This window comes from Oratosquilla oratoria, chromosome 31 (genome assembly GCF_046742065.1).
Source record: "Oratosquilla oratoria isolate Oo_2021 chromosome 31, ASM4674206v1, whole genome shotgun sequence".
NCBI classification, from domain to species: Eukaryota; Metazoa; Arthropoda; class Malacostraca; order Stomatopoda; family Squillidae; genus Oratosquilla; species Oratosquilla oratoria.
Genome location: NC_134807.1, coordinates 12,131,644 through 12,146,643, shown reverse-complemented (window position 1 = coordinate 12,146,643; position 15,000 = coordinate 12,131,644). Strand labels below are relative to the sequence as shown.

General features: G+C 43.2%; 1 protein-coding gene across 2 annotated transcripts in view; it reads left to right on the top strand.

Moving 5' to 3' along the window:
* Positions 1-15,000, top strand: part of LOC143041440 (transmembrane protein 117-like) — a 309,883-nt gene that overhangs the window by 276,457 nt on the left and 18,426 nt on the right. The gene's annotated exons all lie outside the window — the stretch shown is intronic.

The window sequence follows — 15,000 nt, the reverse complement described above, 5'->3', positions numbered from 1 at the left end:
TAAAACATGCATAACATACATGACATACATGCATTCATACATACATAACATACATGTATACATATGTACATACAATAATCTATATACATAATATGCATGTACACATACATAGATGCATACATGCATACATACATACATGGCTTACATACATAATATACATGCATACATACACATATACATGGATACCATACATACATAATCATACATATATACCTTATATACAGTACATACCATACTTATATGCATGCATACCATACATACCAAAAGGCCTATTTCCCCATATGACGGGGTTAGCTAAGTCAACGCATACCAACATAACCAATATAGTTTGTGTGCTCCAAGAAGTCCGTTTAGGGTATGGTATACGTCGTACCAAATCGACCTTAGTACATACCCCCCCTCTCTCTCTCTCTCCCTCTCTCTCTTTCTCTCTCTCTCTCTCTCTCTCTCTCTCTCTCTCTCTCTCTCTCTCTCTCTCTCTCTCTTATTTCCCCTTCTATGTCCTATTTGATTTTTTTCTGTATATAGTAAAGGAAGCTGTGTATTGCAATCAATAAGTACCACTTTTTAGGATTATAGCAATGATTACCCACCCTTATCCCACCTGTTTCACTTATAACACGTCTGTGTGGCAACATGGGAAGGGAGAAAAAGCGATGCTGCCACGTGTCAGAAATTCATTAGTAAAAGAGGTGTAGAAGGCAGAGGCAGAAGGAATGAACGTGAGGGGGCAACCAAGGATGAGGTGGATGGATGAGGTAAAAGGGTGCATTGGGAAAGAGGGGAATGACTGTTGAGGAAGGACGGGAGAAGAAAGAAGATAGGGGTGAATGGAGAATGGTTGTGTATGGATGATGTTGTGATGCATGGAAGGGAGTGGGTGGGGGATGGGGTGTGAGGGAGTACGTGTGAATGATAATTTGATGCAGCCCGAGGAGATTTTTCCCCGTTTTCTCCTTTTCTGCATGAGGGGATGGAGGGAGGGGTCTCCGATTAAATGAAGCGGCCTTGTTGTAAATGTGCTGTGTCTTGCTGCATTGCTTCTGTTGGCGAGATACAGGGATGACCTGTCATCCAGGAGGAGCCAAGAAAAGAGGGAGGGAGGTAGGGATGGTGAATAGGAGCGGAGTATGTGGGGATGAAATGGGTGGGAGTAGATGTTATGCCTTTGTTTTGGCTACCTCCCTTGTAAGGTGGAAAAAATCCTCGTATATGTAAGTATGTATTGTTATAATTCCAAAAAGTGATACTTATTGTACTATACAGTTTCTTTTTCTATATATAGAATATAGAAAAAAATCAAATAGCACATAGAAAATAAGAGAGAGAGGCGTGTTCTAAGGTTGCCTTGGTCTTACGTCACACCATAAACGGACTCCTTGAAGCGCACAGCCTATGGAAACCACCTGAACCCTGTGTGTTATCCAACAAAACTGTGCAGTATTATATTGCAATATATGCAGTATTCTCCATTGAGACAAATACACAATATACTTGGACACAATATACAAAAGAAAGAAATATTAGGGATTTTTTTTTTATATGCAATCATGCCCTACATTTTTTCTTCTTCTTTTATAATGACACAAATAATTCTTAATTTTTTTTTTCTGTTCACAAGGTGACAAGCGCTTATCAGAAAGAAAATGAAGATTGTGTGTGTATGTGTGTGTGTGTGTGTGTGTGTGTGTGTATGTACTCCAAGATGAAAATATATGGTAACGAAAACATAATATTCATTGTGCGTTGGATATAAATACAGAATTTTTTTCAAACCTATTATGAAAGATGAAAATTTTGACTATTTTTTTCTAATATACTTTTAGCCAAATTGCTGTACATTTTTCTTTTGTCTTTTAAATTTCTAATATGAATTAGATTAAAAGTGATATATTTTTATACCATGTGTATTTTAATTTGTTTTATTTTTAATTATATATATATATATATATATATATATATATATATATATATATGTATGTATATATAGAATACAATTTTTTTTAGAATAATTTTTTTATTTTTAGTATACATATTCTATAATTGTAACTACTTCCATGGAACCATTGACGGGTCCCTACTTGTGATGATTTTGCGAAAGGGATGTCAGATAGAAACATCTCCCTCTTACCCATCTTCAAAACACATCAGCCCCATTTGTAGGTTCACCACTAATAGGGAGGGAGAAGGGGAGAGGGAGGGGGATAGTGGGAACAAGGGGAGATTGTCATAGGTCACAGATTAATTAGGTAGGTGGTGGGGGGAGCAAGGGATGGAATCCTTCAGATGAATGGTATCCCCAGGTGTCAGCTTAAATACATACCAAGTATTTGTGTAAAATGTGATATTTGTGTAAAATTGTGTATATTGAGATAACCACTCATACACACCGCACACACACATACACACACACACACACACACACACACGGTAAAGCACACGGCTCGGTGGCGGATTGGTAAAGCTCTGGCCTCACAAGCCAGAGAACCGGGGTTCGATTCCCCGGCCGGGCGGAGATAAGTTGGGTTTGTCTCCTTTCACGTGTAACCCCTCTTCACCTAGCAGTGAGTAGGTACGGGACGTTAGTCAAGGAGTTGTGACCTTGCTGTCCCGGTGTGTGGTGTGTGAGTGGTCTCAGACCTACCCAGAGATCGGCAAATAATGAGTTCTGTGCTCACTGCTGTAGGGTGGTGTCTGGCTGTCTCGACAGAGACTGCAGCAGATCCAAGGTGAATACACACACACACACACACACACACACACACACACACACACACAGGCACACGCACATACTGACATGCACATGGGCGCACACACACATGTATCACATGGATATGTATGTGTGTATATGTAAGTGTATGTCCATTGTATGTATAGTTGTATGCCTTATGTGTTTTTGTATGTATGTATATATGTGCATTGTATGTATATATGTATGTGCATCATATATGTATATATATATACATATATATATATATATATATATACATATATATATATATATATATGTATATATATATACATATATATATAATATATATATATATATATATATATATATATATATATATATATACATATATATATGTATGCATGCATGTATTTATGCATGTATGTATATATATATATATATATGCATTCTACATATAGATGTATGTATGTGCCTAATATGTATATATGAATGCATGTATGTATGCATATATGTACATACATATACCAATGGCTTTTTCCCCCTTATAAGAGAGGTAGCCAAAGTCTAACGCATAAATCCACTCCCACCCATTCCACCCCACATACTCCACTCCCATTCACCACATATGTAAATACAATAAACATTAATTATATACATATAAAATTATTTTCTGGATGTTTTTCAATGTATTTTTTACTCACAACACAATATCACTGTATCACCTAACCCCAAACAAATGTTTTTGATGAATGTATGTGGTGTTTATTACCTATCACCATCTTCGCACCCCTATCACCATTGCCATCGTGTTAGTGTTTGTGTTCATGTATGGTGTTTTTTATTCCCAACTAATCACCCCATTAAAAACAATATCACATGTTTTTTGACATCGTCAAAAACTCGGTTATGTTCAACACCATAACTAGAATCCCAATTACCTCCTTTAACACCATTTCTAATATCCCAAAGTCAAATATACGAAATCCATTCACATTTATTATTTTCACAATTCAGGCGTTGATATAAAGTCATGTAGGTCACTGACGTTCTGTAATAGGATGATATGACGTCATTCATGAGCCCCGCCTCCGTGACGTCATCAATAACCCCCTCCCCCTCCTCCTTCATGCATGCTCCTATTCTGATTTTGTGAATTCAAATTTTGGGATATCATCCTTTGCTTGCCTCTGTGTGTGTGTGTGTGTGTGTGTGTGTGTGTGTGTGCGTGTGTGTGCGCGCGCGTGTGTGTGTCACAGCATTGCCTATGGATCGGGTCATATATGAATCCTGAGTTTTCATCCAGAATGATGATAGGAATCGGTCACGGGTCCAGCATGTGATCCAAGACTGGAGAATCACATTTTGCACGTGCACACACACACACACACACACACACACACACACACACACACACACACACACACACACACACACACACAAACCGTCACAAATTAATGATTACGAATAGTAACAATAATAATTGTTGCCTCAAATTTTGATGACCGGATACCCACAGCCCCACAGGGACTGGCAACGATCCTCAGGTACTTCTCCCATAGGACGAGGGGAGCAGTCGCCAACTGTCTTCTCCCCTCAGTCCGGGAACCGAATGACAACCCCTCAGGGCTGCACCTCCAGATGTATGTGAGGATGTTGATGGGTTTAGAGGATGTGTCATAGGGAGATGATTCTCTTTGACGTCCCTCTCCCAGGATCACCATTAGAAAGTATCCGTTATCGAACCTACACAAATACATACACAACATCATGTGTCTATACACTACATTGATAGCGGCATGGGATCATGTGTGTGTATGCGTGTGTGTGTGTGTGTGTGTGTGTGTGTGTGTGTGTGTGTAATTATTCCCAGTTTCTTTATTATCACAAATCAATGAAACTGACCCGTATTCAGCTTCTGATCATAAGTTCAACTATTTTTGTTTTCAACTAGATTTTTTTTCTATTAATGTTGTGGGTTTGAAAGATAGCATTATAGAATAGTCCAGTCATGTAATAGTTATTGAAACTGAAAACATTATAAAGGGTGGGAGGGAATTTTGTTTCCTTTTGATAAACCTAGACAATGTATATTATATATATATATATATATATATATATATAAATATATATTTTATATATATATATATATATATACACAGATGATGAAGGGTACCCACTGCACAGGTATTCATCTTACCAACCACATTAACTCATTTCCATTTCAATTTCCGGGAAGTATGATCGAGACTAATAGAAGTATGTACCTCAAAGGAAGCATATTCGGAAACCGAGACGTTGTCAGGCTGTGGACTTGAACCTAGCTAATACGTAACAAATGGACAGTGACTTAACCAACTCACCCATCAAGAGAAACACGTTAATGTGGTTGATAAGATGAATATATATATATACATATAAATATATATACACACATATATATATATATATATATATATATATATATATATATATATATATATATATATATACCGTAAGAAGGGGCAAAAGTAACCATAAGGAGTAAAACTGGTCATTGTCTTTATTACAAATCTAATTATGTTTGTCAACAATGTAAAGAGAAGAATTATACAAAAAACATAGCAGTTGTTGGCTTTATTTCAATGTCTGTTATAATTAGTTATGTAACAAAGACAATGGCCAGTTTTACCCCCATGTGGTTATTTTTTACCCTTCCAGTGGTATACATATATATATATATATATATATGTATGTATAAATCTATTGCGAGATATATAGGATGGATATTTAGGGTAAAAGAAAAATCAGTTATCATTTGTTGTTGAGTCAATCAATTCCCATTTAATTAAGGATATGGATGATCATAAGCTGAATAAAATCGCCTGACGGCATGTAAACTCTTAAAAGGTTCATCGGGATAGATTCAAAACCGCTTCTTTAGAGTTCAAAACCGTTTCGAACCTTACATTGCAAAAGGTTTCCTCAGTTGAATAAAATCACCTGACGGCAGGCAGAACAAGTCATGAACGGCAGCGAAATTGTTAAAGGACTTTTTTCTTATCGTGGATCTACTTCACGGTGCTGCCCCGAAAGGCTGACATTCGATCCTTGGACTGAACTCAAGATTTTTTTTTTTTTTTTTTTTTAACTCCAAAACTACTCAGAGACTCACTTCGAAGAAAGAAGTTCTTTAAGAACTAAAAACAAATATTTGACTCAAAGACTACCCACAGACTCACTTCGTAGAAAGAAGTCCTTTAAGAAAATAAAATTTACTTAAAGATTTCCCCAAGGCTCAATTCGAAGAAAAAAGTTATTCTAAAACAAAGACCAAAAGTTTGACTCCAAGACTACCGCAAGACTCTCTTCAAAGAAATTTTTCTTAAAGAACTAGTACTCAAATTTTGACTCAAAGACTACCCAGAGACTCACTTCGAAGGAGTTCTTAAGGAACTAAAACAAAAATTTTGACTCCAAGACATCCCCAAGAATCACTTCGAAGAAAGGAGTGCTTGAAGCGCTAAATCAAAAAGTTTGACTCCAAGACTTCTCCAAGACTCGCTTCGAAGGAGTTTTTCTAGAGCTAAAACCAAAATTTTGACTCGAAGACTACACAAAGACTCACTTCGAAGAAAGGAATTCTTAAAGAACAGAAATCAAAATTTGGACTCCAAGGTTTACTCAAGACTCACTTCGAAGAAAGGAATTCTTAAACAAAATAAAGATTTTGACTCGAAAACTACCCAAAGACTCACTTCGAGGTGAAGAGTTCTTGAAGAGATAAATCCAAAAAAAAATTACTCCAAGACTTTACTAAGACTTCGAAGAAAGGAATTCTTAAGAAACTAAAACCAAAAATTTTACTCAAAGACTACTCAAAGACTCACTTCGAAGAAAAGAACTCTTGAAGACCTAAATTTAAAAAATTGACTCCCAAGATTTTACCAAGGCTTACTCCGAAGAAAGGAGTATTTCAACAATTAAATCCCAAAAATTGACTCCAAGTCTTCCCTAAGACTCACTTTAAAGACAGGAATTTTTCAAGAACTGAAACCAAAATTTTGACTCGAAGACTGCCCAGAGGCTCACTTCGAAGAAAAGAACTCTTGAAGAGCTAAATTAAAAAATTTGACTCCAAGACTTCCCCAAGACTCACTTCAAAAAAAGGAGTTTTTCAAGAACTGAAACCAAAGTTTTGACTCGAAGACTACCAAGAGGCTCACTTCGAAGAAAGGATTTCTTCAAAAACTAAAACAAGAAAAATTGACTCAGACTTCCCAAAAACTACCAACCACGATGACCCTCATGGAGGCAAGGGGTGTTTGACCCTCGTTCGCCATGATGAAGGTTTCTATAAAATAAATTTCTCTGTCGTCAGGTGATTTTATTCAGCTGAAGAAGTTAAGAGAAATTTGTTCTTCATTTTGGTAAATTACGACGAGAGTATCTCAACGCCATTGTCATCGCTCTGCAGTTTGTAAAAGGTCTGGGGTTATGTTAAGTCGGGTTAGCTTAAGTTAGTTCAGGTTAGGTTAGGTAAGGCTAGGATAGGCTGCTTTAGGTTAGGATCTGTTATCGCCAAATAATGGCTGGGATTTACCGAATACCATGGCTTATCTTTTTACACAGAGAGACGGCGATATCGTTGTCTTTTTTGGCCATAATTCTCTTGCCTTTCTTTTTCTCGTCGATGACTGACTTTGTATATTTTGTTCTTGCGAACGCCAGGCGGTTTTTATTCAGCTGAGAGCCTTTACTCTCTTCCTTCGGTGCCAATTGATTTTTTTTTTTTTTTTTTTTTTTTTTTTTTTATTTTTTTTTTTGTCTCAATGTCAAAACTAAACGGCCATTTTTTTTCTTGATAATTTTTATTGCACTGTACCACCCGCCAATATTTCCACCACCACTATCACCACCAGTCTCACTTTTATCACCAATTTATTAAGGCACATCGCCATTTGCACCAATTTACCCAACGCTTCTTGCACCACTACCACCACGCTTCCATTTTCACAGCTGGTTTATTATGTCGTTGTCATTGCACCACACCACTGAACACCACCATTCGCACGCTACCACTTGCACCGTCTTTTCACCACAGCAGTATCACCACAGCCGTTGTCAGCGTCAACATATTGACCACCACGCAATAGCACCATTGAGCACCAAGATTCCACTACGAGTTATCACCACCAGTGGTGTCCAGTACGCCCGGTCATTTTACCACCACATCTTCCTCCTCTTCCTCCTCCTCCTCCTCCTCCTCATCTTCCTCTTGCTCCTCTTCCTCCTCCTCTTCCTCTTTCTCCTCATCCTCCTTAAACTACTCTTCTGTTTTTACTCTCTTCTCATTTTCCTTTCGCCTTCTCTTCCTCTTCCTTTTTCTCCTTCTTCCTCTTGCTCCTCCTCGTCTTTAAACTACTCTTCTCTTCTTACTCTCTTCTTCTTTTTATTTTCCCTTCGCCTTCTCTTCCTCTTCCTGTCTCTCCTTCTTCTTCCCTATTCCCTCCTCCTCTTTCTTTTCTTCTTTTCCCTCTTTATCTTCCTCATCTTCATCTTTTGTCTGCTCTTTTTCCTCTGCCTCTTCTTGTTCTTCCTCGCTCTTTATCCTCTTTATTTCATCTACCACTCTCTCTTACCACCACCATACTCGTTATCTCTTTCACCACCATCACCACCAGACTACCCACACCACCAAAAACAACAACAACACCAACAAAAACAAAAGGAAATCACCAAAAACATCATTTTTTTCTTCCTCTTTTCCTCTTTTTCAATTCCCTCTTTCTTCCTATCACCACCAACACCCTACCACCCTCTACCACCACCTTCATGATTTCTTTCACCATTACCACCACTTTATCACCTTTGACCACCACCTTCGTCTTCTTTTATCACCACCACCAACCACCAACGCAGAAACCACATCGTTAGTTAAATATACAGTATATTCTTGATCACCAAGGGGACCTGCTCCCCGCCCACGCCCCTTCTGCTTAGTGTTTCTTCTCCCGTTGCTCCCGATCCTCCCGCCCCCCACAGTCTTCTTCTCCTCACACCTCCAACGCCTCCTCCCCTCGTTCCCTTCCTCCCCCTCCCCCTCTCCTTGTTTCCTGTTCCCCTTACCCAACGTCCCCCTTCAGCATATACCCTCCCTCTTGGGATCTCTGGACCCCTCCCCCTGTTTCTGTAGGTAGTCCACCCGATCTCCTCGCCCCTCCCCCCTCATTTCCCCCTCCTCCCCCTCCCCCTCTTCCCCCTTCTCCCCCTCCCTCCTCTTCTTCCCCCTCCCTCCCCCCTCTTCCCCTCTCCCTCCACCCTCCCCCGCCCTTCCTCCTCCCTCCTCTTGCCCTTCTCCTCTCTTCCCCTCCTCCCCCTCCCTTTTCCCTCCCTCATGCACCCCCCCTCCCCCTCCCCCCTTTCCCCCCCTCCCCCTCCCCCCCCTTCCCGCCCTCTTCCCCCTTTCCATTCTGTTCCTCCCCCCCCTTTCCCTTCACCCCCCTCCTCTCCCCTCCCCGCCCCCCCCACCTCCCCTTTCCCCTTTCCCTCTTCCCTCCCCTCCCCCCTTCCCTTCCTTTCCCCCTCTTCCCTCCTCTCCCTCTCTTTCCCTCCTATCCCTCCCCCTCCACCCTCTTCCCCTCCCTTCCCCCCTCATTCTTCCCTCTTCCCTCCCCCCTCCCCTTTTCCCCTCCCCCCCTCCTCATCTCCTCCTTTCTCCTCCTCCCTCCCCTCCCCTTCTTCCCTCCCCTCCCCCCCTTTTCCTTTCCCCTCTCTCTCACCCTCTTTCCTCTCCCCTCTCTTTCCTCTCCCTTTTTCCACCTCTTCTCCTCCCCCCCTTTCCCCTCCCTCCCCTTTCCTCCTCTCCTCTCCCCTCTCCCCTCCTCCCCTCTTCCTCTCCCCCCTCCTCTCCCTTTCCCTTCCTTCCCCCTCTTTTATCTTCTCCCTCTCTTCCCTCTTCCCCCTCACTTCCCCCTCCTCCCTCTCCCCCCTCCCCCCCTTCCTCCCCCCCTCTTCCCATCCCTCCCCCTTTTCCCTCCTCTCCTCCCCCTTCATTCTTTTCCTTCTTTCTCCCTTCCCTCTCCCCCTCGTCCCCTTGTTCCCCTTTCACCCCCTCCACTCCTCTTTCCCCCCCTCCACCTCCCCCTCCCCCTCCTCCCCCCCCCCCTTCCCTCTTCCCCCCTTCCCCCATCTCCCCTTCCCCCTCCTTCCCTCTTCCCTCTTCCCCCCCCTCCCTCCTCCTCCTTCCCTCCCCCTCCTTCTCCCTTCTTCCCTCCTCCCTCCCCTTCCCCTTCCCCTTTCCTTCCACCCCCCCCCCCCCCTCTTCCTCCCCTCTTCCTCCCCCTCCCCCTCCCCCTCTTCCCCCTCCCTCTTCCCTCTTCCCCCCCTCCCTCCGCATCCCCCCCTCCCCCTCCCCTCCCTCCCTTTCCCTCCTCCCCCCCCTTCTCCCCCTCCCCCCCCTCTCCTCTTTCTCTCCCTCCCTCGTCTTCTCCCCCCCCTCCTCCCCCTCTTCCCCCTCTTCCTTCTTGCCATCTCCATTTTCCCCCCTCTTCCACCTGCCTTTCCCACTCTTCCCCCACACTCTATTCCCCTTCCCCCTATTCCCCTCTTCCTCCTCTTCCCTTTCTCCCCCCTCTTCCCCATCCCTCTCCCCCTCTCCCCCTCACCTCTTCCCCCTCACCTCTTCCCCCTCCCCTCCCCTATTCCCCTCCCTTCTCCTCCCCCTATTCCCCCTCCCTCTTCTTCCTCCTCTCCTCCCTTCGTCCTCCTCCTCTTCTCCTTCCTCCCTCTTCCCTTTTACCATCACCCTTTCATCCTCTCTTCCCCCTCCCTCTCCCCCTCTTCTATCTCCCTCTCTCCTCTTCTCCTTCCTCTTTCCCTCTCACCCCCTCTTCCCCTTCTTTCCCCTCCCTTCCCCTTCCCCTCTTCAACCCTCGTTCCCCTCTCCCTCTTCCCCTCCCCCGTTCCGCTTTCCTCCCTCCATTTCCCCAACTCCCCCTCTTCCCCTGCCTCTCCCCTCTTCCCCTCCCCCTCCTCCCCTCTTCCCCTCCCCCTCCTCCCCTCTTCCCCTCCCCCTCCTCCCCTCTTCCCCTCCCCCCCCCCTCTTCCCCCTCCCCCTCCCCCCCTTCCCCTCCCCTTCCCCCCCCTCCCCCCCCCTCCCCCACCTCCCCACTACCCCTCCCCTCCTCCCCTCTTCACCTCCCCCTCCTCCCCTCTTCCCCTCCCCCTCCTCCCCTCTTCCCCTCCCCCTCCTCCCCTCTTCCCCTCCCTCCCTCCGCTCATCTCCCTCCTTTTCCCCTCCCCCCTCCTACCCTCCCATTCCCTCCACCATGTCGTGGCCAGCAAAAAAAAAAAATAATAATAATAATAATAATAATTAATAATAAAAGCGAAAAATTGACGCCATATTGGATAGCTCTCTTGACACGGTGACGGCCTTCAGAGGGTTTATTATGGTTACCGACAGACGATTTTAATCTGGCTCTCGGGTGACGTCACCGTTTCGAAAGGGTTAACTTAACTAACGTTCGTTAACTGACGTTAATTAACTGACTTTCGTCTTCAGGCCTCTCGACTTTTAAACCTACAAGTTAACCTCTGTCTCCCCTTCCTCCTCTTCACCTCCTCCTCTCCCTCCTCCTCCTCTTCCTTTTCCTCCTCCTCTTCCTCCTCCTCCCCCTCTTCCTCCTCCTCCCCACCTCCTCTCCTTCCTCCTCCTCTTCCTTCTCTAGCTCTTCCTCCTCCTCTTCTTCCTCCTCCCCTCTTTCTCCTCCTCCTCTTCCTCCTCCCCCTGTTTTTTCCTCCTCCTCTTCCCTCTCCTCTAGCTCTTCCTCCTCCTCTTCCCCCTCCTCTACCTCTCCCTACTCTTACTCCTCATCCTCATCCCTTTCATCCACATCTTCCTACTACTCCTCTTCGTCTTCCTCCTCCTCCTCTATCTCCTCCTCTTTTCCTCCTCCTCTTCTTCTTCCTTATCCCTCCTCATCTTCATTCACTTACGCTTCCACCCCTACCTCCTTTTCTTCCTCCTCTTCCATTTCCTCCCCTCTTCCTTCTCTTCCCCTCCTCCTCCTCCTCCTTTTCCTCTTCTACCTCTTCCTGTTCCTCCTCTTCCTTCCATTTCTCCTCCTCTTCCTCATTCTCTTCTTCTCTTTTTCCTCTTCCTATTTCTCCTCCACTGCCCTCCGCAACATCCTCCTCCTCGCCTTCCCGTACCTCTTTGCCTTCCTCTTCCTCCCCTTCCTCCTCTTCCTCCTCTTCCTCCTCTTCCTCCTCTTCCTCCTCAACATCCTCCTCCTCGTCTTCCTGTACCTCCTCGTCTACCTTTTCCTCCTCCTGTTCCTCCTTTTCCTCCTCTTCTTCCTCCTCCTCCTCCTAGTGTCTGTCACTTCCAAAGCCTCTCCCCGATGCATTGTTTATTGAACTGCGCAGTCAGTGAGCGCAGCAGTATGGCGTAGCCAGGTATCAGCACGTGCTTGTAGTAGTTGCTCTAGATCCTTGACTCTTTCCCTCTTTTTACACTGTGTATTTCAACACAGTTGTCTACATGAACAAACATTGACATATATATATATATATATATATATATATATATATATATATGTTGGTACATTATGACAAGTTGATGAAGGTGGAAAAAGAAGTCACGGGTCTAGTTCCGAGTTACTGAGTTTATTCCTGACCGGTTTCGCTCTATGCTCTATGCTCTGAAGAAGCATAGAGCGAAACCGGTCAGGAATAAACTCAGTAACTCGGAACTAGACCCGTGACTTCTTTTTCCACCTTCATCATATATATATATATATATATGTGTGTGTGTGTGTGTGTGTGTGTGTGTGTGTGTGTGTGTGTGTGTGTGTGTGAGAGAGAGAGAGAGAGAGAGAGAGAGAGCGGAGTAGGAAACACAGGAGTCTTAGTCTTGAGTTTATTCCTGACTAGTTTCGCAGGTATGCTTTTTGGAAAAGCCTACCTGCGAAACTAGTCAGTAATAAACTCAAGACTAAGACTCCTGTTTCCTACTCCGCTTACGTCAACCTGTCAGAATGTGTGTACATGTGTGTGCATATATGTATACACAGTCTTTCAAATGAATACATCTTTACCCTGATATATATATATATATATATATATATATATATTTATATATATATATATATATATATATATAATATATATATATATATATATATATATATATATATATAATATATATATATATATAAACATCTGTAGTCGTCTAGGTACCTAGGCTATAGATTAGAAGACGAAGCCTCCATTAGAGTAGTTATTCTAGTTATTACCTAGGAGCATAGTCAGAGTTAGATGTGGAAATACGGAGAGCATGCCGGAGCATGACAAAGCATGATTAGTACAAATTCTAGAACCCTTAGGTCATCTAGTGACTTTGAATTTTGTCGTTGAATAAGGGGGCACCCTAATTAGGGTGACCCCCAAATTAGGGTGACCTTAATTACTGTAGCCCTTATGTTTAGGGTGACCCTAATTAGGGATACCTGTAATTAGTGTGACCCTAGTTATAGTGACCCTGGTAATGGTGTTCAGGGTCACGGCTCGTTTATATAGGGTGTCCATGCTCAGGATTACCACTGGTAACCGAAAGGTAACCAATTGGTATTAGGGATTATCCTTGTAATATGCCTCTACCTTGTACCAGTGCACATGTGTAAACGGAGCAAAATGCAAATAATTTTTTTCTCTTATGCTGAGCAATGTTTGCCCTAAGTACCAAAAGTCTACAAACATCAAGTCAACTCAACCCCCAAAACTCGTACCATCTTGCGCATGTGGGCGGAGCCTCGGGTCTGACGTCATTTGGTGTGATGATCCAGATGTTGGACGCTAGTGTGGGGTCATCATTATCTGTGCATTGTGGAACCGATTCACTGTTTTCATGATTTCACAGCAAGCAGAGGCCAGCCACTTCTTTAACTTGCTTTTTTATAGAAAATAAATGTATTCTGTTATTCACACCAAGTGACGTCACACGCAAGCCACGCCTCTCAATCCTCGTGTCGCGTGTACGTCTGGTTTCATACCTGAGTATTACAGTTTCACTTCTGAGTACTACAGTTTGTTTCACTTCTGAGTATTACAACTTGTTTCACTTCTGAATACTACAACTTGTTTCACTTCTGAGTACTACAGTTGGCTTCAGTTGCGAGTTCTACAGTTGGTTTCACATCTGAGTACTACAGCTGGTTTCACTTCTGAGAACTACAACTTGTTTCACTTCTGAGTACTACAACGTATTTCATTTCTGAGTACTACAACTTGTTTCACTTTTGAGTACTACAACTTGTTTCACTTCTGAGTACTACAGTTGGCTTCAGTTGCGAGTTCTACAATTATTGGTTTCACATCTGAGTATTACAGCTGGTTTCACTTCTGAGTACTACAGCTGGCTTCAGTTCTGAGGACTACACTTGGCTTCACTTCTAAATACTACAGCGGGACTGTTATATTGTAACATTTACGACTCTCGTAACTTTACGAGGTCTTCAGCCGGGTCGTAAGTCTACGAAGTGGAGACAAACGCTTCCCACAATGCCCTTGATGACGTCACACTGTCCAAGGTACAGTTGGAGACAACGATACAGACTGCATTTAAGATATAACTCGTATATTTTAAAGAATTCTGAACCTTATAGTGACTATGAAAGTTGTAATGTGTTATGAATAGAGAAAGAATTTTTGGAATATCAAGAAATATTATTCCGTTAATCATTTTTGCAGTAATACGCTGTGATTGGAATTTGAATTGAACACGTTTTTGAAAATTCATTGAATTGAAATTTGGGATTTGAGAAAATATTTTGAAATTTTGTTCTCAATATAGATAAAAAAGACAGAACAATAAATAAATGAATAGATGAATAAATAGATAAATAAGTAAATAAAATAACTAAATAAAATAAATCAATACAGATCATCCACAGGAGCAATCAGTTAAATTGTTGTCTCGAGTTTCGATGCCTGAAGACCCGCAGCCCCGGGATGGCTGGCAACGATCCTCGGGTCTTCCCATAGATCCCTCTGGGAACAACCTTTGGACTGATGCCCGTGTTGTGTAAGTATGGGACTGTTTCTACGTCAACGGTTAAGAGTGGGAGGAGGAGGTGAGCAGTCGCCGGTTGCCTGCTGTCCATATATGGAAAAAGTTGAAGAAATTCAGTTGAAGTTGATTGAGAGATCTTGGTCCCAGCCCGGACACCGAGTATCAGCCCCTCAGGGCTGCACATCCTGCACCTTCTTCTTCTATTGTCCCTCCGTTACCATAAGAATGGAGGAAACTGTGAGAGACCATAAGGCCT